Raw genomic sequence first — 25,795 nt, 5'->3', positions numbered from 1 at the left:
TTAATTTTTATTTATTTAATTTTGTTAAGTGAATAGCAAGAGACCGCATGGGAAGCTGCGGTGGTTGTTTATTTAACTTTTAATTTTGATTTTTGTTGTCTGGTTGTTTCGTCGGGGGAGGAGGGGCGGCGGAGCGGAGGGTTGATTCGGCCAGGGTGATTGGCGGTTTAAATAGGGGCGTGGGAGAAAGGATGGCCATGCGGATCCCATGAACTCAAGTTAAGCGTGCTTGGCGAGCGCGATCTAGGATGGGTGACCCACAGGAAGTCCTCGGTTGCACCTAATTTTTATATTTTTGGGAATAAAATGTGTTATGGAGTCTATTTTGCGGGTTGATTAAATGTTGATGTGACGGATCCCGGAAGGTGAGCCTTGAACCGAAGGGCTTGTGACAGTCGTTGATTTTGTTAGTTTCTTTGTTGTTTCGGGTTTTAAGTCGAGGAGTTGGAGTGGCGCTCGTCAATTTACATCCTCGGATCGTGGTAAATTGATGAGGTTAAATCTGAGTGAAGTCAAGATCGGTCGGAACTAGTTGAATGGTCGGGGCGGCTCACGATCTTAATGAGCAGCTCGATCATCGGAGATCTACAATTGACTTGAATGGCGATCTTGATGAAGGGCGAGAATTAATTATATCTGAGCCCTATGATCAGTTCGCTTCAGATTTAATCCAATGGTTAATTGTTGATTTTTTTTTATCATGCTTATTGAGTTGGATTCGTATTGCGAGTTTTGTTATCGTAGTTCTTGTTTTTTATGGATTGGATTTCAACTTATAATTATGGCAGTTATCAGTGCGTCGCCTTGATTTATTTATTTGTTTTTTTAGCGGGAGGCGTTGTACTGTTTGCTTGCGGGAGGGTTGATTCGCGCGAGGGCCGTTGGCGGTTTAAATAGGGGGCGTGTGGGAGAAAGGATGGGTGCGATCATACCAGCACTAATGCACCGGATCCCATCAGAACTCCGAAGTTAAGCGTGCTTGGGCGAGAGCAGTACTAGGATGGGTGACCCCCTGGGAAGTCCTCGTGTTGCACCTAATTTTTATTTTTATTTATATTTTTTTTTGGGAATAAAAATGTGTTATCAGCGGGTCTATTTTTCGCGGGTTGATTAAATGTTGATGTGACTATCCGGATCCCCGGAAGGTGGCGCAGACCGCCGGGAAGCCGCGACGGTTTGTTTATTTAACGGTTGATTTTTGTTCGTTTGCTGTTGTTTTCAGGTTTTTTTCGTCGGGGGGAGGGTTGAGGATTCGCGGTAGCGCTTCGTCAATTTTACATCCTCGGATCGTGGTAAATTGATGAGGTTAAATCTGAGTGAACGGTCAAGATCGGCCGGAACTAGTTGAATGGTCAGGACGACTCTGATCTTAATCGTCGGGGGGAGGGTTGAGGATTCGCGGTAACGCTTCGTCAATTTTACTAGACAAGATCGGAACTAGTTGAATGGTCGACGGCTCGATCTTAATGAACGGCTCTGATCATCGGAGATCTACACAGATTGACTTGAATCAGCCAGATCTTGATGAACGACGAGAATTAATTATATCTGAGCCCTATGATCAGTTCGCTTCAGATTTGATCCAATGGTTAATTGTTGATTTTTTTTTTATCATGCTTATTGAGTTGGATTCGTATTGCGAGTTTTGTTATCGTAGTTCTTGTTTTTTATGGATTGGATTTCAACTTATAATTATGGCAGTTATCAGTGCGTCGCCTTGATTTATTTATTTGTTTTTTTAGCGGGAGGCGTTGTACTGTTTGCTTGCGGGAGGGTTGATTCGTGCGAGGGCCGTTGGCGGTTTAAATAGGGAGAGCGTGGTAGAGAGGATGGGTGCGATCATACCAGCACTAATGCACCGGATCCCATCAGAACTCCGAAGTTAAGCGTGCTTGGGCGAGAGCAGTACTAGGATGGGTGATCCCCTGGGAAGTCCTCGTGTTGCACCTATTTTTGTTTTAGTATTATTATTATTTTAAGAAAAACGTGTTATTAGTGTGTCTATTTCCCGTGGGTTGTTTATTTGTTAATTTTTTATTTATTTAATTTTGCGTTCCCTTCCCCCGGAAAAGGCGGCGGCGACCGCATGGGAAGCTGCGGTGGTTTGTTTATTTAACTTTTAATTTTTCGATTTTTGTTGTCTGGTTGTTTCGTCGGGGGGAGGGAGGGCGGCGGCGGAGGGTTGATTCGCGCGAGGGCCGTTGGCGGTTTAAATAGGGGGCGTGTGGGAGAAAGGATGGGTGCGATCATACCAGCACTAATGCACCGGATCCCATCAGAACTCCGAAGTTAAGCGTGCTTGGGCGAGAGCAGTACTAGGATGGGTGACCCCCTGGGAAGTCCTCGTGTTGCACCTAATTTTTATTTTTATTTATATTTTTTTTTGGGAATAAAAATGTGTTATCAGCGGGTCTATTTTTCGCGGGTTGATTAAATGTTGATGTGACTATCCGGATCCCCGGAAGGTGGCGCAGACCGCCGGGAAGCCGCGACGGTTTGTTTATTTAACGGTTGATTTTTGTTCGTTTGCTGTTGTTTTCAGGTTTTTTTCGTCGGGGGGGAGGGTTGAGGATTCGCGGTAGCGCTTCGTCAATTTTACATCCTCGGATCGTGGTAAATTGATGAGGTTAAATCTGAGTGAACGGTCAAGATCGGCCGGAACTAGTTGAATGGTCAGGACGGCTCTGATCTTAATGAACGGCTCTGATCATCGGAGATCTACACAGATTGACTTGAATCAGCCAGATCTTGATGAACGGCGAGAATTAATTATATCTGAGCCCTATGATCAGTTCGCTGATCAGTTCGCTTCAGATTTAATCCAATGGTTAATTGTTGATTTTTATCATGCTTATTGAGTTGGATTCGTATTGCGAGTTTTGTTATCGTAGTTCTTGTTTTTTTATGGATTGGATTTCAACTTATAATTATGGCGGTTATCAGTGCGTCGCCTTGATTTATTTATTTGTTTTTAGCGGGAGGCGTTGTACTGTTTGCTTGCGGGAAGGTTGATTCGCGCGAGGGCCGTTGGCGGTTTAAATAGGGAGCTTGTGGGAGAAAGGATGGGTGCGATCATACCAGCACTAATGCACGGATCCCATCGAACTCCGAAGTTAAGCGTGCTTGGGCGAGAGCAGTACTAGGATGGGTGACCCGGAAGTCCTCGTGTTGCACCTAATTTTTATTTTTATTTATATTTTTTTGCGAATAAAAATGAGTTATCAGCGGGTCTATTTTTCGCGGGTTGATTAAATGTTGATGTGACTATCCGGATCCCCGGAAGGTGGCGCAGACCGCCGGGAAGCCGCGACGGTTTGTTTATTTAACGGTTGATTTTGTTTCGTCTGTTGTTGTTTTCAGGTTTTTTCGTCGGGGGGAGGGTTGAGGATTCGCGGTAGCGCTTCGTCAATTTTACATCCTCGGATCGTGGTAAATTGAAGAGGTTAAATCTGAGTGAACGGTCAAGATCGGCCGGAACTAGTTGAATGGTCAGGACGGCTCTGATCTTGATGAACGACGAGAATTAATTATATCTGAGCCCTATGATCAGTTCGCTTCAGATTTGATCCAATGGTTAATTGTTGATTTTTTTTTTATCATGCTTATTGAGTTGGATTCGTATTGCGAGTTTTGTTATCGTAGTTCTTGTTTTTTATGGATTGGATTTCAACTTATAATTATGGCAGTTATCAGTGCGTCGCCTTGATTTATTTATTTGTTTTTTTAGCGGGAGGCGTTGTACTGTTTGCTTGCGGGAGGGTTGATTCGTGCGAGGGCCGTTGGCGGTTTAAATAGGGAGAGCGTGGTAGAGAGGATGAGTGCGATCATACCAGCACTAATGCACCGGATCCCATCAGAACTCCGAAGTTAAGCGTGCTTGGGCGAGAGCAGTACTAGGATGGGTGACCCCCTGGGAAGTCCTCGTGTTGCACCTATTTTTGTTTTAGTATTATTATTATTATTATTTTAAGAAAAACGTGTTATTAGTGTGTCTATTTCCCGTGGGTTGTTTATTTGTTAATTTTTTATTTATTTAATTTTGCGTTCCCTTCCCCCGGAAAAGGCGGCGGCGACCGCATGGGAAGCTGCGGTGGTTTGTTTATTTAACTTTTAATTTTTCGATTTTTGTTGTCTGGTTGTTTCGTCGGGGGGAGGGAGGGCGGCGGCGGAGGGTTGATTCGCGCGAGGGCCGTTGGCGGTTTAAATAGGGGGCGTGTGGGAGAAAGGATGGGTGCGATCATACCAGCACTAATGCACCGGATCCCATCAGAACTCCGAAGTTAAGCGTGCTTGGGCGAGAGTTGTTGCACCTAATTTTTATTTTTATTTATATTTTTTTTTGGGAATAAAAATGTGTTATCAGTGGGTCTATTTTCGCGGGTTGATTAAATGTTGATGTGACTATCCGGATCCCCGGAAGGTGGCGCAGACCGCCGGGAAGCCGCGACGGTTTGTTTATTTAACGGTTGATTTTGTTTCGTTTGTTGTTGTTTTCAGGTTTTTTCGTCGGGGGGAGGGTTGAGGATTCGCGGTAGCGCTTCGTCAATTTTACATCCTCGGATCGTGGTAAATTGATGAGGTTAAATCTGAGTGAACGGTCAAGATCGGCCGGAACTAGTTGAATGGTCAGGACGGCTCTGATCTTAATGAACGGCTCTGATCATCGGAGATCTACACAGATTGACTTGAATCACCCAGATCTTGATGAACGACGAGAATTAATTATATCTGAGCCCTATGATCAGTTCGCTTCATATTTGATCCAATGGTTAATTGTTGATTTTTTTTATCATGCTTATTGAGTTGGATTCGTATTGCGAGTTTTGTTATCGTAGTTCTTGTTTTTTATGGATTGGATTTCAACTTATAATTATGGCAGTTATCAGTGCGTCGCCTTGATTTATTTATTTGTTTTTTTAGCGGGAGGCGTTGTACTGTTTGCTTGCGGGAGGGTTGATTCGTGCGAGGGCCGTTGGCGGTTTAAATAGGGAGAGCGTGGTAGAGAGGATGGGTGCGATCATACCAGCACTAATGCACCGGATCCCATCAGAACTCCGAAGTTAAGCGTGCTTGGGCGAGAGCAGTACTAGGATGGGTGATCCCCTGGGAAGTCCTCGTGTTGCACCTATTTTTGTTTTAGTATTATTATTATTTTAAGAAAAACGTGTTATTAGTGTGTCTATTTTCCGTGGGTTGTTTATTTGTTAATTTTTTATTTATTTAATTTTGCGTTCCCTTCCCCCGGAAAAGGCGGCGGCGACCGCATGGGAAGCTGCTGGTGGTTTGTTTATTTAACTTTTAATTTTTCGATTTTTGTTGTCTGGTTGTTTCGTCGGGGGGAGGGAGGGCGGCGGCGGAGGGCGGTTGGCGGTTTAAATAGGGAGAGTGTGGCAGAGAGGATGGGTGCGATCATACCAGCACTAATGCACCGGATCCCATCAGAACTCCGAAGTTAAGCGTGCTTGGGCGAGAGCAGTACTAGGATGGGTGACCCCCTGGGAAGTCCTCGTGTTGCACCTATTTTTTTATTTTTTTTTGGGAATAAAAATGTGTTATCAGCGGGTCTATTTTTCGCGGGTTGATTAAATGTTGATGTGACTATCCGGATCCCCGGAAGGTGGCGCAGACCGCCGGGAAGCCGCGACGGTTTGTTTATTTAACGGTTGATTTTTGTTCGTTTGTTGTTGTTTTCAGGTTTTTTTCGTCGGGGGGAGGGTTGAGGATTCGCGGTAGCGCTTTGTCAATTTTACATCCTCGGATCGTGGTAAATTGATGAGGTTAAATCTGAGTGAACGGTCAAGATCGGCCGGAACTAGTTGAATGGTCAGGACGGCTCTGATCTTAATGAACGGCTCTGATCATCGGAGATCTACACAGATTGACTTGAATCAGCCAGATCTTGATGAAGGGCGAGAATTAATTATATCTGAGCCCTATGATCAGTTCGCTTCAGATTTAATCCAATGGTTAATTGTTGATTTTTTTTTATCATGCTTATTGAGTTGGATTCGTATTGCGAGTTTTGTTATCGTAGTTCTTGTTTTTTATGGATTGGATTTCAACTTATAATTATGGCAGTTATCAGTGCGTCGCCTTGATTTATTTATTTGTTTTTTTAGCGGGAGGCGTTGTACTGTTTGCTTGCGGGAGGGTTGATTCGCGCGAGGGCCGTTGGCGGTTTAAATAGGGGGCGTGTGGGAGAAAGGATGGGTGCGATCATACCAGCACTAATGCACCGGATCCCATCAGAACTCCGAAGTTAAGCGTGCTTGGGCGAGAGCAGTACTAGGATGGGTGACCCCCTGGGAAGTCCTCGTGTTGCACCTAATTTTTATTTTTCGTGTATTATTTTTTTAAATTTTTTGGTAAAGGAAAAAGTGCTCGTGTATGTTTATTATCGGTTGATTTGTTTTTTCCCGGAAAGGCGGCGGCGACCGCATGGGAAGCTGCGGTGGTTTGTTTATTTAACTTTTAATTTTTCGATTTTTGTTGTCTGGTTGTTTCGTCGGGGGGAGGGAGGGCGGCGGCGGAGGGTTGATTCGCGCGAGGGCCGTTGGCGGTTTAAATAGGGGGCGTGTGGGAGAAAGGATGGGTGCGATCATACCAGCACTAATGCACCGGATCCCATCAGAACTCCGAAGTTAAGCGTGCTTGGGCGAGTGCAGTACTAGGATGGGTGACCCCCTGGGAAGTCCTCGTGTTGCACCTAATTTTTATTTTTATTTATATTTTTTTTTGGGAATAAAAATGTGTTATCAGCGGGTCTATTTTTCGCGGGTTGATTAAATGTTGATGTGACTATCCGGATCCCCGGAAGGTGGCGCAGACCGCCGGGAAGCCGCGACGGTTTGTTTATTTAACGGTTGATTTTTGTTCGTTTGCTGTTGTTTTCAGGTTTTTTTCGTCGGGGGGAGGGTTGAGGATTCGCGGTAGCGCTTCGTCAATTTTACATCCTCGGATCGTGGTAAATTGATGAGGTTAAATCTGAGTGAACGGTCAAGATCGGCCGGAACTAGTTGAATGGTCAGGACGGCTCTGATCTTAATGAACGGCTCTGATCATCGGAGATCTACACAGATTGACTTGAATCAGCCAGATCTTGATGAACGACGAGAATTAATTATATCTGAGCCCTATGATCAGTTCGCTTCAGATTTGATCCAATGGTTAATTGTTGATTTTTTTTATCATGCTTATTGAGTTGGATTCGTATTGCGAGTTTTGTTATCGTAGTTCTTGTTTTTTATGGATTGGATTTCAACTTATAATTATGGCAGTTATCAGTGCGTCGCCTTGATTTATTTATTTGTTTTTTTAGCGGGAGGGAGGGGTTTGGCGGCGGAGGGTCGATTCGCGCGAGGGAGGGCGGTTGGCGGTTTAAATAGGGAGAGCGTGGCAGAGAGGATGGGTGCGATCATACCAGCACTAATGCACCGGATCCCATCAGAACTCCGAAGTTAAGCGTGCTTGGGCGAGAGCAGTACTAGGATGGGTGACCCCCTGGGAAGTCCTCGTGTTGCACCTATTTTTGTTTTAGTATTATTATTATTATTATTTTAAGAAAAACGTGTTATTAGTGTGTCTATTTCCCGTGGGTTGTTTATTTGTTAATTTTTTATTTATTTAATTTTGCGTTCCCTTCCCCCGGAAAAGGCGGCGGCGACCGCATGGGAAGCTGCGGTGGTTTGTTTATTTAACTTTTAATTTTTCGATTTTTGTTGTCTGGTTGTTTCGTCGGGGGGAGGGAGGGCGGCGGCGGCGGAGGGTTGATTCGCGCGAGGGCCGTTGGCGGTTTAAATAGGGGGCGTGTGGGAGAAAGGATGGGTGCGATCATACCAGCACTAATGCACCGGATCCCATCAGAACTCCGAAGTTAAGCGTGCTTGGGCGAGAGCAGTACTAGGATGGGTGACCCCCTGGGAAGTCCTCGTGTTGCACCTAATTTTTATTTTTATTTATATTTTTTTTTGGGAATAAAAATGTGTTATCAGTGGGTCTATTTTCGCGGGTTGATTAAATGTTGATGTGACTATCCGGATCCCCGGAAGGTGGCGCAGACCGCCGGGAAGCCGCGACGGTTTGTTTATTTAACGGTTGATTTTTGTTCGTTTGCTGTTGTTTTCAGGTTTTTTTCGTCGGGGGGAGGGTTGAGGATTCGCGGTAGCGCTTCGTCAATTTTACATCCTCGGATCGTGGTAAATTGATGAGGTTAAATCTGAGTGAACGGTCAAGATCGGCCGGAACTAGTTGAATGGTCAGGACGGCTCTGATCTTAATGAACGGCTCTGATCATCGGAGATCTACACAGATTGACTTGAATCAGCCGGATCTTGATTTGATCCAATGGTTAATTGTTGATTTTTTTTTATCATGCTTATTGAGTTGGATTCGTATTGCGAGTTTTGTTATCGTAGTTCTTGTTTTTTATGGATTGGATTTCAACTTATAATTATGGCAGTTATCAGTGCGTCGCCTTGATTTATTTATTTGTTTTTTTAGCGGGAGGCGTTGTACTGTTTGCTTGCGGGAGGGTTGATTCGTGCGAGGGCCGTTGGCGGTTTAAATAGGAAGTCCTCGTGTTGCACCTAATTTTTATTTTTATTTATATTTTTTTTTGGGAATAAAAATGTGTTATCAGCGGGTCTATTTTTCGCGGGTTGATTAAATGTTGATGTGACTATCCGGATCCCCGGAAGGTGGCGCAGACCGCCGGGAAGCCGCGACAGTTTGTTTATTTAACGGTTGATTTTTGTTCGTTTGCTGTTGTTTTCAGGTTTTTTTCGTCGGGGGGGGGGAGGGTTGAGGATTCGCGGTAGCGCTTCGTCAATTTTACATCCTCGGATCGTGGTAAATTGATGAGGTTAAATCTGAGTGAACGGTCAAGATCGGCCGGAACTAGTTGAATGGTCAGGACGGCTCTGATCTTAATGAACGGCTCTGATCATCGGAGATCTACACAGATTGACTTGAATCAGCCAGATCTTGATGAACGGCGAGAATTAATTATATCTGAGCCCTATGATCAGTTCGCTTCAGATTTGATCCAATGGTTAATTGTTGATTTTTTTTTATCATGCTTATTGAGTTGGATTCGTATTGCGAGTTTTGTTATCGTAGTTCTTGTTTTTTATGGATTGGATTTCAACTTATAATTATGGCAGTTATCAGTGCGTCGCCTTGATTTATTTATTTGTTTTTTTAGCGGGAGGCGTTGTACTGTTTGCTTGCGGGAGGGCGGTTGGCGGTTTAAATAGGGAGGGCGTGGTAGAGAAGATGGGTGCGATCATACCGGCACTAATGCACCGGATCCCATCGAACTCCGAAGTTAAGCGTGCTTTGGGTGACCCCCTGGGAAGTCCTCGTGTTGCACCTATTTTTGTTTTAGTATTATTATTATTATTATTTAAAACGTGTTATTAGTGTGTCTTTCCGTGGGGTTTATTTGTTAATTTTTATTTATTTAATCCTTGGCCTCACGGGAAGCTGCGGTGGTTTGTTTATTTAACTTTTAATTTTTCGATTTTGTTGTGCGGTTGTTTCGTCGGGAGGGAGGGCGGGCGGGCGAGGCGTGTGGATTGGATTGCGAGGGCGGTTCGGTTGGCGTGTGGAAAAGGATGCGATAATGTATTGGGAATTCCCATGAACTCAAGTTAAGCGTGTTTGATTAATAGCGATAATAGGATGGGTGACCCGAACTCGTGTTGCACCTAATTTTATTTTTATTTATATTTTTGGGAATAAAATGTGTTATCGATGGAGTCTATTTTGGGTTGATTAAATGTTGATGTGACTATCCGGATCCGGAAGGAAGCAATAGGAAGCCATGACACAGTTTGTAACGTTTTTTGTTCGTTTCTTTGTTGTTTTCAGTTTTTAGTCGTCGGGAGGTTGAGCATTCGCGGTAATTTATTTACGGATCGTGGTAAATTGATGAGGTTAAATCTGAGTGAACGGTCAAGATCGGTCGGAACTAGTTGAATGGTCAGGACGGCTCTGATCTTAATGAACGGCTCCGATCATCGGAGATCTACACAGATTGACTTGAATCAGCCGGATCTTGATGAACGGCGAGAATTAATTATATCTGAGCCCTATGATCAGTTCGCTTCAGATTTGATCCAATGGTTAATTGTTGATTTTTTTTTATCATGCTTATTGAGTTGGATTCGTATTGCGAGTTTTGTTATCGTAGTTCTTGTTTTTTATGGATTGGATTTCAACTTATAATTATGGCAGTTATCAGTGCGTCGCCTTGATTTATTTATTTGTTAGCGTCTTTGTTTGCTTGGGGGTTGATTTATTTGTTTTACCGGCACTAATGCGGGAGGCGTTATACTTATTTGCTTGGGAGTTTTTGGGAATAAAATGTGTTGCTCATTGAGTCGGTTGATTAAATGTTGATGTGACTATTGGATCCTGAAGGTGGAGAGACAGCCGGATGACAGTTTATTATAACGGTTGATTTTGTTCTTTGTTGTTTCGGGTTGACGAGGTTGAGGATTATCGGATCCGGAAGGTCCGAGCGGTCAGATCGTGGTAAATTGATGAGGTCGAGTGGCGACTCGATCTTAATGAAGCTCGGATCATGGAGATCTACAGTTGACTTGAATCAGCGGATCTTGATGAGCAGTAAATTAATTATATCCGAGCCCTATGATCGGTTACCGCTTGATTTGATCCAATGGTTAATTGTTGATTTTTTCATCATGCTTATTGAGTTGGATTCGTATTGCGAGTTTTGTTATCGTAGTTCTTGTTTTTATGGATTGGATTTCAACTTATAATTATGGCAGTTATCGGTCGTCGCCTTGATTTATTTATTTATTTTTTTAGGAGGCGTTGTCTGTTTGCTTGCGGGAGGGTTGATTCGCGCGAGGGCCGTTGGCGGTTTAAATAGGGAGGCGTGGGTAGGGAGGATGGGTGCGATCATACCAGCACTAATGCATCGAAGTTAAGCGTGCTTGGGCGAGAGCAGTATTAGGATTGGTGACCCCTTGGAAGTCCTCGTGTTGCACCTATTTTTTTGTATTATTATTATTATTATTTTAAGAACGTGTTATTAGTGTGTATTTCCGTGGGTTGTTTATTTGTTAATTTTTATTTATTTAATTTCGTTCCTTCCGGAAAAGGTGGTTGTTGTTTCGTCGGGGGAGGGAGGGCGGCGGAGGGTTGATTCGCGAGGGCGTTGGCGGTTTAAATAGGGGCGTGTGGGAGAAAGGATGGGTGCGATCATACCAGCACTAATGCACCGGATCCCATACTTTAAGCGTATTACAGATGAGATGCTAGGATTGACACACAGGAAGTCCTCGTGTTGCACCTAATTTTTTATTTTATTTATATTTTTTAAAATGAGTTATCAGCGGGTCTATTTTTCGCGGGTTGATTAAATGTTGATGTGACTATTCGGATCCCCGGAAGGTGGCGCAGACCGCCGGGAAGCCGCGACGGTTTGTTTATTTAACGGTTGATTTTTGTTCGTTTGCTGTTGTTTTCAGGTTTTTTTCGTCGGGGGGGAGGGTTGAGGATTCGCGGTAGCGCTTCGTCAATTTTACATCCTCGGATCGTGGTAAATTGATGAGGTTAAATCTGAGTGAACGGTCAAGATCGGCCGGAACTAGTTGAATGGTCAGGACGGCTCTGATCTTAATGAACGGCTCTGATCATCGGAGATCTACACAGATTGACTTGAATCAGCCAGATCTTGATGAACGGCGAGAATTAATTATATCTGAGCCCTATGATCAGTTCGCTTCAGATTTGATCCAATGGTTAATTGTTGATTTTTTTTTTATCATGCTTATTGAGTTGGATTCGTATTGCGAGTTTTGTTATCGTAGTTCTTGTTTTTTATGGATTGGATTTCAACTTATAATTATGGCAGTTATCAGTGCGTCGCCTTGATTTATTTATTTGTTTTTTTAGCGGGAGGCGTTGTACTGTTTGCTTGCGGGAGGGTTGATTCGTGCGAGGGCCGTTGGCGGTTTAAATAGGGAGAGCGTGGTAGAGAGGATGGGTGCGATCATACCAGCACTAATACACCGGATCCCATCAGAACTCCGAAGTTAAGCGTGCTTGGGCGAGAGTAGTACTAGGATGGGTGATCCCCTGGGAAGTCCTCGTGTTGCACCTATTTTTGTTTTAGTATTATTATTATTATTATTATTTTAAGAAAAACGTGTTATTAGTGTGTCTATTTTCCGTGGGTTGTTTATTTGTTAATTTTTTATTTATTTAATTTTGCGTTCCCTTCCCCCGGAAAAGGCGGCGGCGACCGCATGGGAAGCTGCGGTGGTTTGTTTATTTAACTTTTAATTTTTCGATTTTTGTTGTCTGGTTGTTTCGTCGGGGGGAGGGAGGGCGGCGGCGGCGGAGGGTTGATTCGCGCGAGCGTGTGGGAGAAAGGATGTGTGCGATCATACCAGCATTAATGCACCGGATCCCATTAGAACTCCGAAGTTAAGCGTGCTTGGGCGAGAGCAGTACTAGGATGGGTGACCCCCTTGGAAGTCCTCGTGTTGCACCTAATTTTTATTTTTATTTATATTTTTTTTTGGGAATAAAAATGTGTTATCAGCGGGTCTATTTTTCGTGGGTTGATTAAATGTTGATGTGACTATCCGGATCCCCGGAAGGTGGCGCAGACCGCCGGGAAGCCGCGACGGTTTGTTTATTTAACGGTTGATTTTTGTTCGTTTGCTGTTGTTTTCAGGTTTTTTTCGTCGGGGGGGGAGGGTTGAGGATTCGCGGTAGCGCTTCGTCAATTTTACATCCTCGGATCGTGGTAAATTGATGAGGTTAAATCTGAGTGAACGGTCAAGATCGGCCGGAACTAGTTGAATGGTCAGGACGGCTCTGATCTTAATGAACGGCTCTGATCATCGGAGATCTACACAGATTGACTTGAATCAGCCAGATCTTGATGAACGACGAGAATTAATTATATCTGAGCCCTATGATCAGTTCGCTTCAGATTTGATCCAATGGTTAATTGTTGATTTTTTTTATCATGCTTATTGAGTTGGATTCGTATTGCGAGTTTTGTTATCGTAGTTCTTGTTTTTTATGGATTGGATTTCAACTTATAATTATGGCAGTTATCAGTGCGTCGCCTTGATTTATTTATTTGTTTTTTTAGCGGGAGGCGTTGTACTGTTTGCTTGCGGGAGGGTTGATTCGTGCGAGGGCCGTTGGCGGTTTAAATAGGGAGAGCGTGGTAGAGAGGATGGGTGCGATCATACCAGCACTAATTCACCGGATCCCATCAGAACTCCGAAGCTAAGCGTGCTTGGGCGAGAGCAGTACTAGGATGGGTGCCCCCCTGGGAAGTCCTCGTGTTGCACCTATTTTTGTTTTAGTATTATTATTATTATTATTTTAAGAAAAACGTGTTATTAGTGTGTCTATTTTCCGTGGGTTGTTTATTTGTTAATTTTTTATTTATTTAATTTTGCGTTCCCTTCCCCCGGAAAAGGCGGCGGCGACCGCATGGGAAGCTGCGGTGGTTTGTTTATTTAACTTTTAATTTTTCGATTTTTGTTGTCTGGTTGTTTCGTCGGGGGGAGGGAGGGCGGCGGCGGCGGAGGGTTGATTCGCGCGAGGGCCGTTGGCGGTTTAAATAGGGGGCGTGTGGGAGAAAGGATGGGTGCGATCATACCAGCACTAATGCACCGTATCCCATCAGAACTCCGAAGTTAAGCGTGCTTGGGCGAGAGCTGTACTAGGATGGGTGACCCCCTGGGAAGTCCTCGTGTTGCACCTAATTTTTATTTTTATTTATATTTTTTTTTGGGAATAAAAATGTGTTATCAGCGGGTCTATTTTTCGCGGGTTGATTAAATGTTGATGTGACTATCCGGATCTCCGGAAGGTGGCGCAGACCGCCGGGAAGCCTCTAAGTTGGGATTAGGAGCAGTACTGATGCAAAATGGCAAGGTGATCGCCTATGCCTCCAGACAACTCAAGGATTATGAGAGGAACTACCCTACTCATGACCTCGAGCTTGCAGCAGTAGTGTTCGCTCTCAAAATTTTGAGACATTACTTATATGGAGCTCAGTGTAGAGTATATACAGATCATCAGAGTCTGAAGTACTTCTTCACTCAGAAGGATCTGAATATGCGACATCGTAGATGGCTAGAGCCGGTTAAAGACTACGACATAGACATCCTCTACCACTCAGGAAAAGCTAATAAGTGGCGGTGGCACTTAGCGAGAAAGTCGATGCTTTCGATCCCTAGCGATGTCACGCCCCTACAGAGAGATCACAGATTTTGGTCTCGAACTCATAGTTGGACAACTCTCTACTATGACATTAGAATCCACCTTGCTTGGTGATATCCATACAGCTCAGGAGCGGGATCCCGAAATTCAGAAAATCAAGCAAGGGTTAGCGGAATCGAAGTAGAGAATTGAGTGTCAGATGGTGGGGTATTATACTTGATGACATACTACATGTTCCGATCGGAGGAACTAAAGAAGAAGATTTTAGACGAGGCTCACGGACTCCTTATGCGATGCATTCAGGTTCCACCAAGATGTACCAGGACATGAAAGTTTTTGGTGGCCGGGATGAAAAGAGACATCGCTAGAATCGTTAGCACTTGTGCGACTGTCGGAGGGTCAAGCGAATACGAGACGAGGAGGAGTCCTGCGGCCTATCCAGATCCGAGAATGGAAGTGGGAAGACATTTCTATGGATTTCATAGTGGGACTACCGAACCACAAATGGTTTCGATGCCATCGGGTAATAGTTGACAAAACTAAATCAGCCCACTTCTTAGCTATCGGGATATCCTACTCCATGGAGCAGCTAGCTCGGTTGTATCTCAAGGAGATCGTCGGACTACATGGAGTCCCACGGACCATTATTTCGAGCAGAGGCAGTGATTCACATCACACTTACGGGAGTGTCTAGCTTGTTAGACACAGTTAAAATTACAACTTTCCATCCTCGAGATGGTGGGGCCAGACGAGTAAATCAGTACTTGAAGATATGCTCCGCGCATGTGCCCTAGACTTCAAGGGAAGTTGGTGCAAATATCTGAGTTTAGCAGAATTTGCATACAACAATAGCTATCAGGCCACTATCGGTATGGCACCTTACGAGGCTCTCTATGGGCGGAGGTGTAGATCTCCAATCTGCTGGTATGAGAGTGGTGAACAGAAAGAACTAGAACTTCAGACAGATCTAGTGGCAGATACCACAGCAGCTATACAGCAGATCCGCCAGAGGATAGAGACAGCTCAGAGCCGCCAGAAAAGCTATGCTGATACACGGCGCAGACCCTTAGAGTTTTCAGTTGGGGATTCAGTGTTCCTCAGAGTAGCTCCCATGAAGGGAGTAATGCGTTTTGGGAAGAAGGGCAAACTAAGTCCCAGATATGTGGGACCATACCTTATCACTAGAAGAGTTGGCAAGGTAGCATATGAGCTAGAGCTACCACAGGAGATGTCAGCCATCCATAATGTATTTCATGTCTCTATGCTGAAGAAACATATCCCAGATGCCACCTAGGTGATTAGCCCCAGTCGGTACCAGTCCGCGAAGACCTCAGCTATGATAGTCGGCCTATTCAAATAATAGACCGAGCAGTTAAGAAATTACGGAACAAGGAGGTACCATTAGTAAAAGTTATTTGGCAAAGTCACACAGCAGAAGAGGCAACTTGGGAGACAGAAGCCAGTATGAGACAGAAGTATCCAGAGTTATTCTAAGTTCGAGGAAGAACTTTTTATAAGGTATAGGGGATTGTAACGCTCGAAAATTCTTGAAATACTTTTATAAATATCCTAGTATTTTTCTCGAATTTTAGGATATTTTTACAGAATTTTTAGGGTAGCAGAAATAGCAAAAATAAATAGAATCGTGAAATAGCCTACGCGGGAATTGAACCCGAGACCTATGAGGCCCTATGTCTTATAGATAGCTTTAGTAACCAAGTGAACCCAGCAGGGCTGTGCTGAAAGGAAAGGGGACCAATAATATTTATGTGTAAGTTGGGCCGAAATTATCACTTAATATAAAAAGGGAATTAAGTGAGGAGTTTGATATTTGTTTTAACGCAACTTCTCCTCTCCCTCACCCTAATCACGCCGCCCTCTCTTCTTCCGTTCCCCTTCTCGGCTCCAACCACAAGCATGCCTAGGGCTCCATCCCTAGGGTCCCAAGGGCTTCTTCCGGTGACATCTTGGATACGGGGACGCTCCCCTCCGCGAGAGGAACGCATAGACGCGAGAAGATCGTCAAAAGGATCGTCTTCTCCGGGAATTTAGCGATTAGAATCGTAAGAAAACTAGCGCAGGAGGTAAGAAACCCCTCACCTGCAATATAAGTAGCTAGTCGTATGTTTGAATGCATTGTTTTAGCCGTATGCAGATTTTCAGTAATAGGGTGTGAATTAGCGCACATCAAGCGTTTGATTAAATGCTTAGCTCAGTTAAATGCCACCATAGGCATTTTAATAGCTTAGATGAATGCAATAGAAGTATTTTTACAGCTTATTTAGTCTTGCTACAGCTTTTATGGGACTAGACGTCCAATGGGTGGGCTCCCACAGTTGCCCCTAGGTTCAGATAACCTAGTTCTGGGTTAGACAACCTAGTAAAAGCAAGACAAGAATTATTAGCTTATGTTCAGTATTTTACTTTCTCAGTGGCACTGTACTGGATTAGATATCCATTGGGTTGGGCTCCCATAGTCGTCCCTAGGTTCAGATAACCTAGTAACCCTACTAAATTCGGGACTTACAAACCCGGGTTTAATTAGGGATGCGCGTATAGCACGTACAGATACCGGGCCCATCAGCAGAATGATTACTACTTTAATCTACTTATGAATATAGTTTTCAAAACTTCACAACATAGTTATGTGAACTCAGTACAGCTTTAGCATCAGTTTAGTATTAGCTTAGCTCAGCTTTTGTATCAGGCTAGTTTCTATTGATACAACATGATATTTTATGATTAGCACTTATTGCCATGATCAGTTTCTCATTTCTATGTTTTGTCTGTCATGCCATGCTTTAGCATATTCAGTGCGTATTTCAAATAGCATATTTTCAAAGCATAAATCGTATCGTATGCATGTTTTGTGAGGTAGATGATTTCTTACTAAGCTCTCAAGCTTACAGATACTCTTTTCCTTATACTGTAGATAAAGGTAAAGGAAAGATGGAATAGTGGAGGCTGGAGGTCAATGCAAGGAAGATGTGTGTGGATGGAACCTGGAATAAAGACCTTGGAAGAACTAGAATATTCAAGAACTTAGTGCTTCTTATTATGTTACTCTTTGCCTATTTAGTTATCTAAATGCATGAAATTATAGAAAATCTGCTTAGCTTGTTAGTAACCATGTTTAGAATGTTAGTTGTTTGCTATTAGAATGTTTTCCAGTTATTTTAGAATTTGTGTATGTGAGTTTGGCACGAAACAGTGCTGAAATCAGAGTTTGTTGCGAAATCAGAAACCCCAATCGATCAGTGGATCGATTGGGGGCCCTCAATCGATCAGTGGATCGATTGGGAGCCTGGTTCCGCGAACAGTAAGCTTCTGGATCGATCAGCCGATCGATCCAGTCACATTCTATCGCAAACAGAGAGTTCAGGGATCGATCGTTCGATCGATCGGGAAATCGCTCCCGCGAACAGAGAGCTCTGGAATCGATTGGCCAGTCTGGATCGATCAGCTAATCGATCCAGAGTATACCCCGAGCACAGTAGCGATCTGAATCGATCCATGTATCGATCCAACAGCTTGCAATCGATTGAGTTCAATCTGGATCGATTGGGAAGTTGGGTTTCGACCAAGAGACCTAGTAATTCAGCTTCTTGACCATAGGGGATGCAGGATATGCCATGTATACCTTAGATTGCATCCCTTAGCACATGTAGGGCCAAGAACTTGGATTAACTTAGTAAAGTTTTAATTTGGTACAGTTTTCCGCACCTAAACTTAGTGATGGTCATGGATATAGTTTAGCACAGCATATTGTGACGGTCCGGCCTTACAGCCTAGTTAGTAGAAGGCGGGTCGTTACAGAGTGGTATCAGAACAGAGTTCCATATTTCCTACACACACATCAGCATTGAACCTGCAGCTTCCAAGTAAGAATACCGCTCACTTTGTTATGTTATTGCTTTCATGTTTGTAGATAACTGAAGTATGCTTATTTGTGATGGTAACTAACATGATAGTATTAGCTATGTAAACATGCTGCTTTAGTTATGTATGTCCTTTGTTCCTTTAGAAATGGCACGAGGGCCTTGACTAGAAGGGCACCAACTCGAGCCCCGGAAGAGGCGAGTTGGGTGCCTCCCGCACCTTCTGACGTGGTGGCTCGATTCGAGCGACTAGAAGAACAACAAGGAGATAGCCACCTTAAAGGCTAATGAGAATACTCCCACCGTCACCCGGAACCAAACATAGCCTTGTTATGTGACCGCCTTCGACTAGGTCACATGGCCGATCGTCACAACATTGCTGTGCTAACTAATCCATGACCATCATTAAACTAAGTGCGGAAGCTGTACCAATTAAAATTTTTGCTAAATATAATCATTTCTCGGTTCTACATGTGCTAAGGGGTGTAATCTAAGCTATTCATGTCATTATTACCTCCCCTTATGGTCAAAGAACTTAACTAAGGGTTTCTAGCTAATATCAGACCTTTCAATCGATCCACGGATCGATTGGAATGATCGAATCGATTCGGAGATCGATTCAGAGGGCTACTGTATCCGGGACATGGGTTGGATCAATCCAGTGATCGATCCAGCACGCTACTGTGCTCGGGCAATAATTTGGATCGATCTGCTGATCGATCCAGGCTGGTCAATCGATCCCAGAGCTCTCTGTTCGCGACGGAAATGGCTGGATCGATCAGCGGATCGATCCAGAAATCTACTGTTCGCGGAACAGATTACCCAATCGACCAGCTAATCGATTGGGAACCCCCAATCGATCCACCGATCGATTGGGGTTTCTGATTATGCAGTTAAGCTCTGATTTCAGCACTGTTTCGTGCCTAAATCACATTACAAGTGCTAAAATGGCTAAGAAACACTCTAACGACAACAACTAACATTCTAACAACATAAGAGAGGTGTTCTAAGCATAATGAAGTGCATGGCTAACGGATTCATAGCAATTTATATACTAAAGTGCAAAATGATAAAAACACTGAAAAGTTCTAATGTTTAAAACAAAGTTTGCTAAGGTTCCCCAAGATCTCTATTCCAAGTCCCTGCCCACACACATCTTCTGCGCATTGCCCTCCAGCCTCCGCTAAACCATCTTACCTTTACCTTTATCTGCAGTATAAGGAAAATAGTATCTGTAAGCTAAAAAAAACTTAGTAAGAAACCATCTACCTCACAAAACATGCAAGCGATGCAAATATGCTTTAGAAATCATGCTATTTGAAAACATGCATTGAGCTCACTAAAGCATGACATACTGAAACATGGTATAAACACTGAACATGGCATGCATCATAAACTAAGCATATAATCATATCATGGCATCAACTAGAATAAACTATGCTGAAAACTGAACTGAAACTGAACTAGTGCTGTTCTGATGCTATCGTCACATATCTGAATAAACTTTGAAAGCTAATAGATATAAGTGAAAATACATAATCTTGCTGTTTGGGCCCGGCAACTGTACTTGTTGTGCGCGCATCCCTAACTAGACCCGGGTTTGCAAGTCCCGACTGTAGTAGGGTTAACTAGGTTGTCTGAACCTAGGGACGACTGTGGGAGTCCAACCCATGGATATCTGATCCAGTACAGTGCCACTGAAAATAAAATACTGAGTAGCTAATACTTGCATATTTGGTTGTTTCTAGGTTATCTGAACCTAGAGCTAGGTTATCTAAACCTAGAGGCGACTGTGGGAACCCACCCATTGGATATCTAATCCATATAAGCTGTAGTAAACTGAAAATACTGAAGAAATGCTTCTAACGCACCTAACTGAGTCGTTAAAAATGCCGAAGGTGCATTTCCGCTAAACTAACTATTTTATCGAACACCTAGCGTGCCCGAACTCTCCTCTCTATTAGGGAGACCACTTCTAGGCACGCGACAACGTCTAAAACCCCAACTGAAGAGGGAATACGTGTCCAACCCATCTAGAAGTGCTCACTAAACCCCTAAATCTGCGAGGAGGGTCGAATTCACCCTATGCGTCGACAAAAATCTGCAATATAACTAATCTAATAACATATAATCAAACGGAAGCTACTTATACTGCAGGTGAGGGGTTTCTTACCTTGTGTGCTAGATTTCTTACAAATCTAATCGCTAGAAATTCCGGTGGAGACGACTTCTCGACGATTCGCTCGCGTCCACGTGCTCTACTCGCGGAGGGGAATGTCCTCGTGCTGAAATCGTCGCCGGAAAGTGACCTTGGGACCCTAGGGAGAGAACCCTAGGGAGAGAACCCTAGGTTGTTTGGGTGTTGGCGCCGAGAGAAGGAAAGGAAGGAGGGGTGGCGTCGGTGAGGTTAGGGTGAAGGAGAAGTTGCCGAACCAAACTCCCAAAATAAACCAAACCAACTTATGTTTTCCTATTTATATTAAGTGGGTAACTAGGCCCAACTCAAATATAAATATAAATGTTTCCCTTCTCTTTCAGCACGGCCCTGCTGGGTTCACCGGTTACTAAGGCTAACTAAAGGTTTAGCGGACCCGAGAGGTCCCGGGTTCGACTCCCGCTTAAGCCTTTTTATTCTTCTAATTATTTTTGCTACTTCCGCTACTCGGAAAATTCCGGAAAAATATCTAAAAATTCCAGAAAAATCATAGAATAATTCTAATGCAAGTTTGAGAATTTTCGGGCGTTACACCAGTAGTTATAAAGGTTCCACCAGTCCAACCTACAGCATCAGTAGCCCCAGCAGCAGAGGCAAAGAGAGAAGCCTATCTGATCTAGTGGCAGAGAGTTAAGTCCGAGAACTTCTCAGGCACCAGTGAACCATGGGATGCCCAAGCCTGGTTCAAAACACTGGAGAGTACGATGGAGCTTCTGGACTGGCCAGAGCATAAAAAGGTGAAGTGCGCCTCCTTCTGCTTGACAGGAGATGCATGTATGTGGTGGAAGAGAATTAGAGCGAAGCGCCCAGTGAACCAGATGACATGGGCGGACTTCGAGAAAGAATTCTTCGAGGAGTTCTTTCACATGCGGGTCACAAACCGTCACTACGACGAGTTCATTGAGTTTCGTCAAGGCAACCTATCAGTGGAGGAAGCCGTGAAGAAATTCAATAGGTACTCGTCTCATACCCGAACTAGTCAACAGGAAAAGAATGAGTCGTTGATGCTCAAGATCCGGGCCGGGATAGCAATGAACGTGGTCGGCGGCATTCATAGGCCGCAAACCACCGAAGAATTAGTCAATAGTGCTCGACCACCGAGCACTACGGAATATCAGCGTGAAGCAGGCAGTCCTCCCGAGTCAAAGGGCAAGGAGGCTCGGTACTCGAAACAACAGAGCCACGCTCTAGCGGAAAGGGAACTCCAGAACAAGCGTAAACAGGAGTTACCCAAAGGGAGGACCACCCGAATAGCCTAGTTATCCCAAATGTGCTATGTGGGAAATTTCACCTAGGAGTTTGTCGCAAGGGCACAGGGATGCTTTGAATGTGGACAAGAAGGGCATATGGCTAAGCAATGCCGAACAAGACAAGTCTTCCTCAACCACAGCAAGTGTGGAGGCAAGCCGATGACTACACATGCATGTGCCGCTTTAGATGGTCCACATCACCGGAGATGGACTAGAAGCCCTCCGGCTATGACTAATGCAAGGATCTACTCCTTAACGAGAGGACGTGGCGAATGCCTCGCTATTATTACATGTCGATCGGTATTTTTACGAAAAAGTACAACTGTCTTATTCGACATCGGGGCAACCCATTCTTATGTATCTAGGCATTTTCCGAAAGTTAGCGATACCTCGCAGGTACTCCGTGGTGGCTTTTGACAACACTACCTTGAGAGATTCATGGTGTCCACGCACCGCCTCCGGCGGTGCGATCATTATAGCGCAGAGAACTCTTTTGTGATCCGATAGTGCTAGATATGATCGATTATGATGTCATCCTTGGAATGGACTTTCGATCGATACGGTGCGTCGTAAACAGAAAGTCATATTCCAACTTGAAGCAGTGCATCGAGTACATCGAGAACCAAAGAGAAAGGCCAAGAAATTTCTCTCAAGGCACTGAAATTGTTAGATTCGGGATGCACGGATTTTTAGCGCATGTAGTCAATGCGGTCAAGACAAGGACCAACATGAACAGGAGAGGTCCGAGTCGTATGGGACTACCCAGCTTTCCTGAAGAGTTACCTGTGCCTAGCACCGCAGGAGATTAAATTCGAGATAGAGCTCATTCCGGTGACAAATCTTATCTCAAGGCACCTTATCGCATGACCCAGCAGAATGAAGGAACTTGAGGAGCAATTCTGGTTGACAAAGTTTCATCGCCCTAGTCACTCACCATGGGGGCGCCTTGTATTGTTCGTGAAGAAGAAGGAGGGAGTCGAATCTAACTACTCGATGCAACCAAGTCACCATCAAGAACAGGTATCCTCTTCCCAGAATAGATGACCTGTTCGATCAGCTAAAGGGAGCAACATTGTTCTCTAAGATAGACCTCAGATCAGGTTATCATCAGGTGAAAGTTAAAGAAGGGGATATACCCAAGACAACATTCAGGACGAGATACGGACACTACGAGTTCGTAGTCATGCCCTTTGGCGTGACAAATGCTCAAGCTACTTTTATGAACCTCATGAACAGAGTATTCAGGGACTGCTTAGATAGATTTGTTATCGTGTTTATCGATGACATTCTTATCTATTCCGGAACTCAGGAAGAACACGCAGAGCACCTGAAGATAGTATTGAAGACCCTTCAGCAGAACCAGTTGTACGCCAAGTTCACGAAATGTGAATTTTGGTTAGATCAGGTGTCCTTCCTGGGTTACATCATCTCAAAGGATGGTATCATGGTAGACCCCAGTAAAATAGAAGCTGTGAGTAACTGGAAAAGACCCAAGAACGCCAGTGAGATCAGGAGCTTTTTGGGACTAGCAGGTTATTACAGAAAGTTTGTAGAGGACTTCTCCAGGATAGCCTCCCCACTGACAGCTCTCACCAGGAAGAACAAAAAATTTCAGTGGACAGGGGACTGTGAGAACAGCTTCAGCGAGTTAAAGAGGAGATTGACCAGTGCTCCCATTTTGACTCTACCAGAAAACACAGACATCTTTGATATTTATAGTGATGCCTCTAAGTTGGGATTAGGAGCAGTACTGATACAAAATGGCAGACAACTCAAGGATTATGAGAGGAACTACCCTACTCATAACCTCGAGCTTGCAGCAGTAGTGTTCGCTCTCAAAATTTGGAGACATTACTTATATGGAGCTCAGTGTAGAGTATATACAGATCATCAGAGTCTGAAGTACTTCTTCACTCAGAAGGATCTGAATATGCGACATCGTAGATGGCTAGAGCTGGTCAAAGACTACGACATAGACATCCTCTACCACTCAGGAAAAGCTAATAAGGTGGCAGACGCACTTAGCAGAAAGTCCGATGCTACCTTACGATCCCTAGCAGCCATGTCACCGCCCCTACAGAGAGAGATCACAGATTTTGGTCTCGAACTCATAGTTGGACAACTCTCTACTATGACATTAGAATCCACCTTGCTTGGTGATATCCATACAGCTCAGGGACAGGATCCTGAAATTCAGAAAATCAAGCAAGGGTTAGCAGAATCAGAAAGTAGAGAATTCAGAGTGTCCGATAGTGGGGTATTATACTTCGGTGACATACTCTGTGTTCCAGATCAGGAGGAACTAAAGAAGAAGATTTTAGACGAGGCTCACAGGACTCCTTATGCGATGCATTCAGGTTCCACCAAGATGTACCAGGACATGAAGAAACGTTTTTGGTGGCCCGAGATGAAAAGAGACATCGCTAGATACGTTAGCACTTGTCTGACCTGTCAGAGGGTCAAGGCAGAACACCAGAGACCAGGAGGAGTCCTGCAGCCTATCCAGATCCCAGAATGGAAGTGGGAAGACATTTCTATGGATTTCATAGTGGGACTACCCAGAACCACAAATGGTTTCGATGCCATCTGGGTAATAGTTGACAGGTAAACTAAATCAGCCCACTTCTTAGCTATCAGGATATCCTACTCCATGGAACAGCTAGCTCAGTTGTATCTCAAGGAGATCGTCAGACTACATGGAGTCCCACGGACCATTATTTCAGACAGAGACAGCTGATTCACATCACACTTCTGGGAGTGTGTACAGTCAGCATTGGACACGAAGTTAAAATTCAGTACAACTTTCCATCCTCAGACAGATGGTCAGACGGAGCGAGTAAATCAGGTACTTGAAGATATGCTCCGCGCATGTGCCCTACACTTCAAGGGAAGTTGGTACAAATATCTGAGTTTAGCAGAATTTACATACAACAATAGCTATCAGGCCACTATCGGTATGACACCTTACGAGGCTCTCTATGGGCGGAGGTGTAGATCTCCAATCTGCTGGTATGAGAGTGGTGAACAGAAAGAACTAGAACTTCAGACAGATCTAGTAGCAGATACCACAGCAGCTATACAGCAGATCCGCCAGAGGGCTATGCTGATACACGGCGCAGACCATTAGAGTTTTCAGCTGGGGATTCAGTATTCTTCAGAGTGGCTCCCATGAAGGGAGTAATGCGTTTTGGGAAGAAGGGCAAACTAAGTCCCAGATATGTGGGACCATACCTTATCACTAGGTAGCATATGAGCTAGAGCTACCACAGGAGATGTCAGCCATCCATAATGTATTTCATGTCTCTATGCTGAAGAAACATATCCCAGATGCCACCCAGGTGATTAGCCCCAGTCGGTACCAGTCCGCGAAGACCTCAGCTATGATAGTCGGCCTATTCAAATAATAGACCGAGCAGTTAAGAAATTGCGGAACAAGGAGGTACCATTAGAAAAAGTTATTTGGCAAAATCACACAGCAGAAGAGGCAACTTGGGAGACAGAAGCCAGTATGAGACAGAAGTACCCAGAGTTATTCTATGTTCGAGCAAGAACTTTTTATAAGGTATGGGGGATTGTAATGCTCGAAAATTCTTGAAATACTTTTATAAATATCCTAGTATTTTTCTCGAATTTTAGGATATTTTTACAGAATTTTTAGGGTAGCAGAAATAGCAAAAATAAATAGAATCGTGAAATAGCCTACGCGGGAATTGAACCCGAGACCTATGAGGCCCTATGTCTTATAGATAGCTTTAGTAACCAAGTGAACCCAGCAGGGCCGTGCTGAAAGGAAAGGGGACCAATAATATTTATGTGTAAGTTGGGCCGAAATTATCACTTAATATAAAAAGGGAATTAAGTGAGGAGTTTGATATTTTTTTTAACGCAACTTCTCCTCTCCTTCACCCTAATCACGCCGCCCTCTCTTCTTCCGTTCCCCTTCTCGGCGTCAACCACAAGCACGCCTAGGGCTCCATCCCTAGGGTTCCAAGGGCTTCTTCCGGTGACATCTTGGATATGGGGACGCTCCCCTCCGCGAGTGGAACGCATAGACGCGAGAAGATCGTCGAAACGTGTTATTAGTGTGTCTATTTTCCTTGGGTTATTTATTTATTAATTTTTTATTTATTTAATTTTGTGTTCCCTTCCGCCGGAAGGCGGCGGCGACCGCATGGGAAGTTGCGGTGGTTTGTTTATTTAACTTTTAATTTTTCCATTTTGCTTGTCTG

At 44.1% G+C, this 25,795-nt stretch overlaps 14 non-coding genes and 2 pseudogenes across 14 annotated transcripts; all 16 read left to right on the top strand.

Annotated features, from left to right (window-relative positions):
- Positions 1 to 918: 918 nt before the first annotated feature.
- LOC121968666 lies at positions 919 to 1,037 on the top strand. Its single transcript, XR_006108258.1, has one exon. It is a non-coding gene; the product is annotated as a 5S ribosomal RNA (ribosomal RNA).
- Positions 1,038 to 1,831: 794 nt separating this feature from the next.
- Positions 1,832 to 1,950, top strand: LOC121968892. The gene has a single exon (XR_006108410.1). It is a non-coding gene; the product is annotated as a 5S ribosomal RNA (ribosomal RNA).
- Positions 1,951 to 2,238: 288 nt separating this feature from the next.
- On the top strand, positions 2,239 to 2,357 carry LOC121968996. Its single transcript, XR_006108495.1, has one exon. It is a non-coding gene; the product is annotated as a 5S ribosomal RNA (ribosomal RNA).
- A 707-nt stretch (positions 2,358 to 3,064) lies between these two features.
- LOC121968669 lies at positions 3,065 to 3,177 on the top strand (annotated as a pseudogene).
- A 639-nt stretch (positions 3,178 to 3,816) lies between these two features.
- Positions 3,817 to 3,935, top strand: LOC121968866. Its single transcript, XR_006108391.1, has one exon. It is a non-coding gene; the product is annotated as a 5S ribosomal RNA (ribosomal RNA).
- A 1,074-nt stretch (positions 3,936 to 5,009) lies between these two features.
- On the top strand, positions 5,010 to 5,128 carry LOC121968878. Its single transcript, XR_006108399.1, has one exon. It is a non-coding gene; the product is annotated as a 5S ribosomal RNA (ribosomal RNA).
- Positions 5,129 to 5,401: 273 nt separating this feature from the next.
- Positions 5,402 to 5,520, top strand: LOC121968984. The gene has a single exon (XR_006108485.1). It is a non-coding gene; the product is annotated as a 5S ribosomal RNA (ribosomal RNA).
- Positions 5,521 to 6,208: 688 nt separating this feature from the next.
- Positions 6,209 to 6,327, top strand: LOC121968886. The gene has a single exon (XR_006108404.1). It is a non-coding gene; the product is annotated as a 5S ribosomal RNA (ribosomal RNA).
- Positions 6,328 to 6,590: 263 nt separating this feature from the next.
- LOC121968832 lies at positions 6,591 to 6,709 on the top strand. The gene has a single exon (XR_006108364.1). It is a non-coding gene; the product is annotated as a 5S ribosomal RNA (ribosomal RNA).
- Positions 6,710 to 7,406: 697 nt separating this feature from the next.
- On the top strand, positions 7,407 to 7,525 carry LOC121968767. The gene has a single exon (XR_006108304.1). It is a non-coding gene; the product is annotated as a 5S ribosomal RNA (ribosomal RNA).
- A 297-nt stretch (positions 7,526 to 7,822) lies between these two features.
- On the top strand, positions 7,823 to 7,941 carry LOC121968659. Its single transcript, XR_006108255.1, has one exon. It is a non-coding gene; the product is annotated as a 5S ribosomal RNA (ribosomal RNA).
- A 2,977-nt stretch (positions 7,942 to 10,918) lies between these two features.
- Positions 10,919 to 11,018, top strand: LOC121968685 (annotated as a pseudogene).
- A 996-nt stretch (positions 11,019 to 12,014) lies between these two features.
- On the top strand, positions 12,015 to 12,133 carry LOC121968819. The gene has a single exon (XR_006108354.1). It is a non-coding gene; the product is annotated as a 5S ribosomal RNA (ribosomal RNA).
- Positions 12,134 to 12,408: 275 nt separating this feature from the next.
- LOC121968949 lies at positions 12,409 to 12,527 on the top strand. The gene has a single exon (XR_006108457.1). It is a non-coding gene; the product is annotated as a 5S ribosomal RNA (ribosomal RNA).
- Positions 12,528 to 13,227: 700 nt separating this feature from the next.
- On the top strand, positions 13,228 to 13,346 carry LOC121968926. The gene has a single exon (XR_006108439.1). It is a non-coding gene; the product is annotated as a 5S ribosomal RNA (ribosomal RNA).
- A 297-nt stretch (positions 13,347 to 13,643) lies between these two features.
- Positions 13,644 to 13,762, top strand: LOC121968960. Its single transcript, XR_006108465.1, has one exon. It is a non-coding gene; the product is annotated as a 5S ribosomal RNA (ribosomal RNA).
- The last annotated feature ends 12,033 nt before the right edge of the window (positions 13,763 to 25,795 follow it).

Source organism: Zingiber officinale, chromosome 3B, assembly GCF_018446385.1.
Source record: "Zingiber officinale cultivar Zhangliang chromosome 3B, Zo_v1.1, whole genome shotgun sequence".
NCBI classification, from domain to species: Eukaryota; Viridiplantae; Streptophyta; class Magnoliopsida; order Zingiberales; family Zingiberaceae; genus Zingiber; species Zingiber officinale.
The sequence above is the reverse complement of the archived record's forward strand: the minus strand, read 5'-3'. Positions and strand labels throughout refer to the sequence as shown.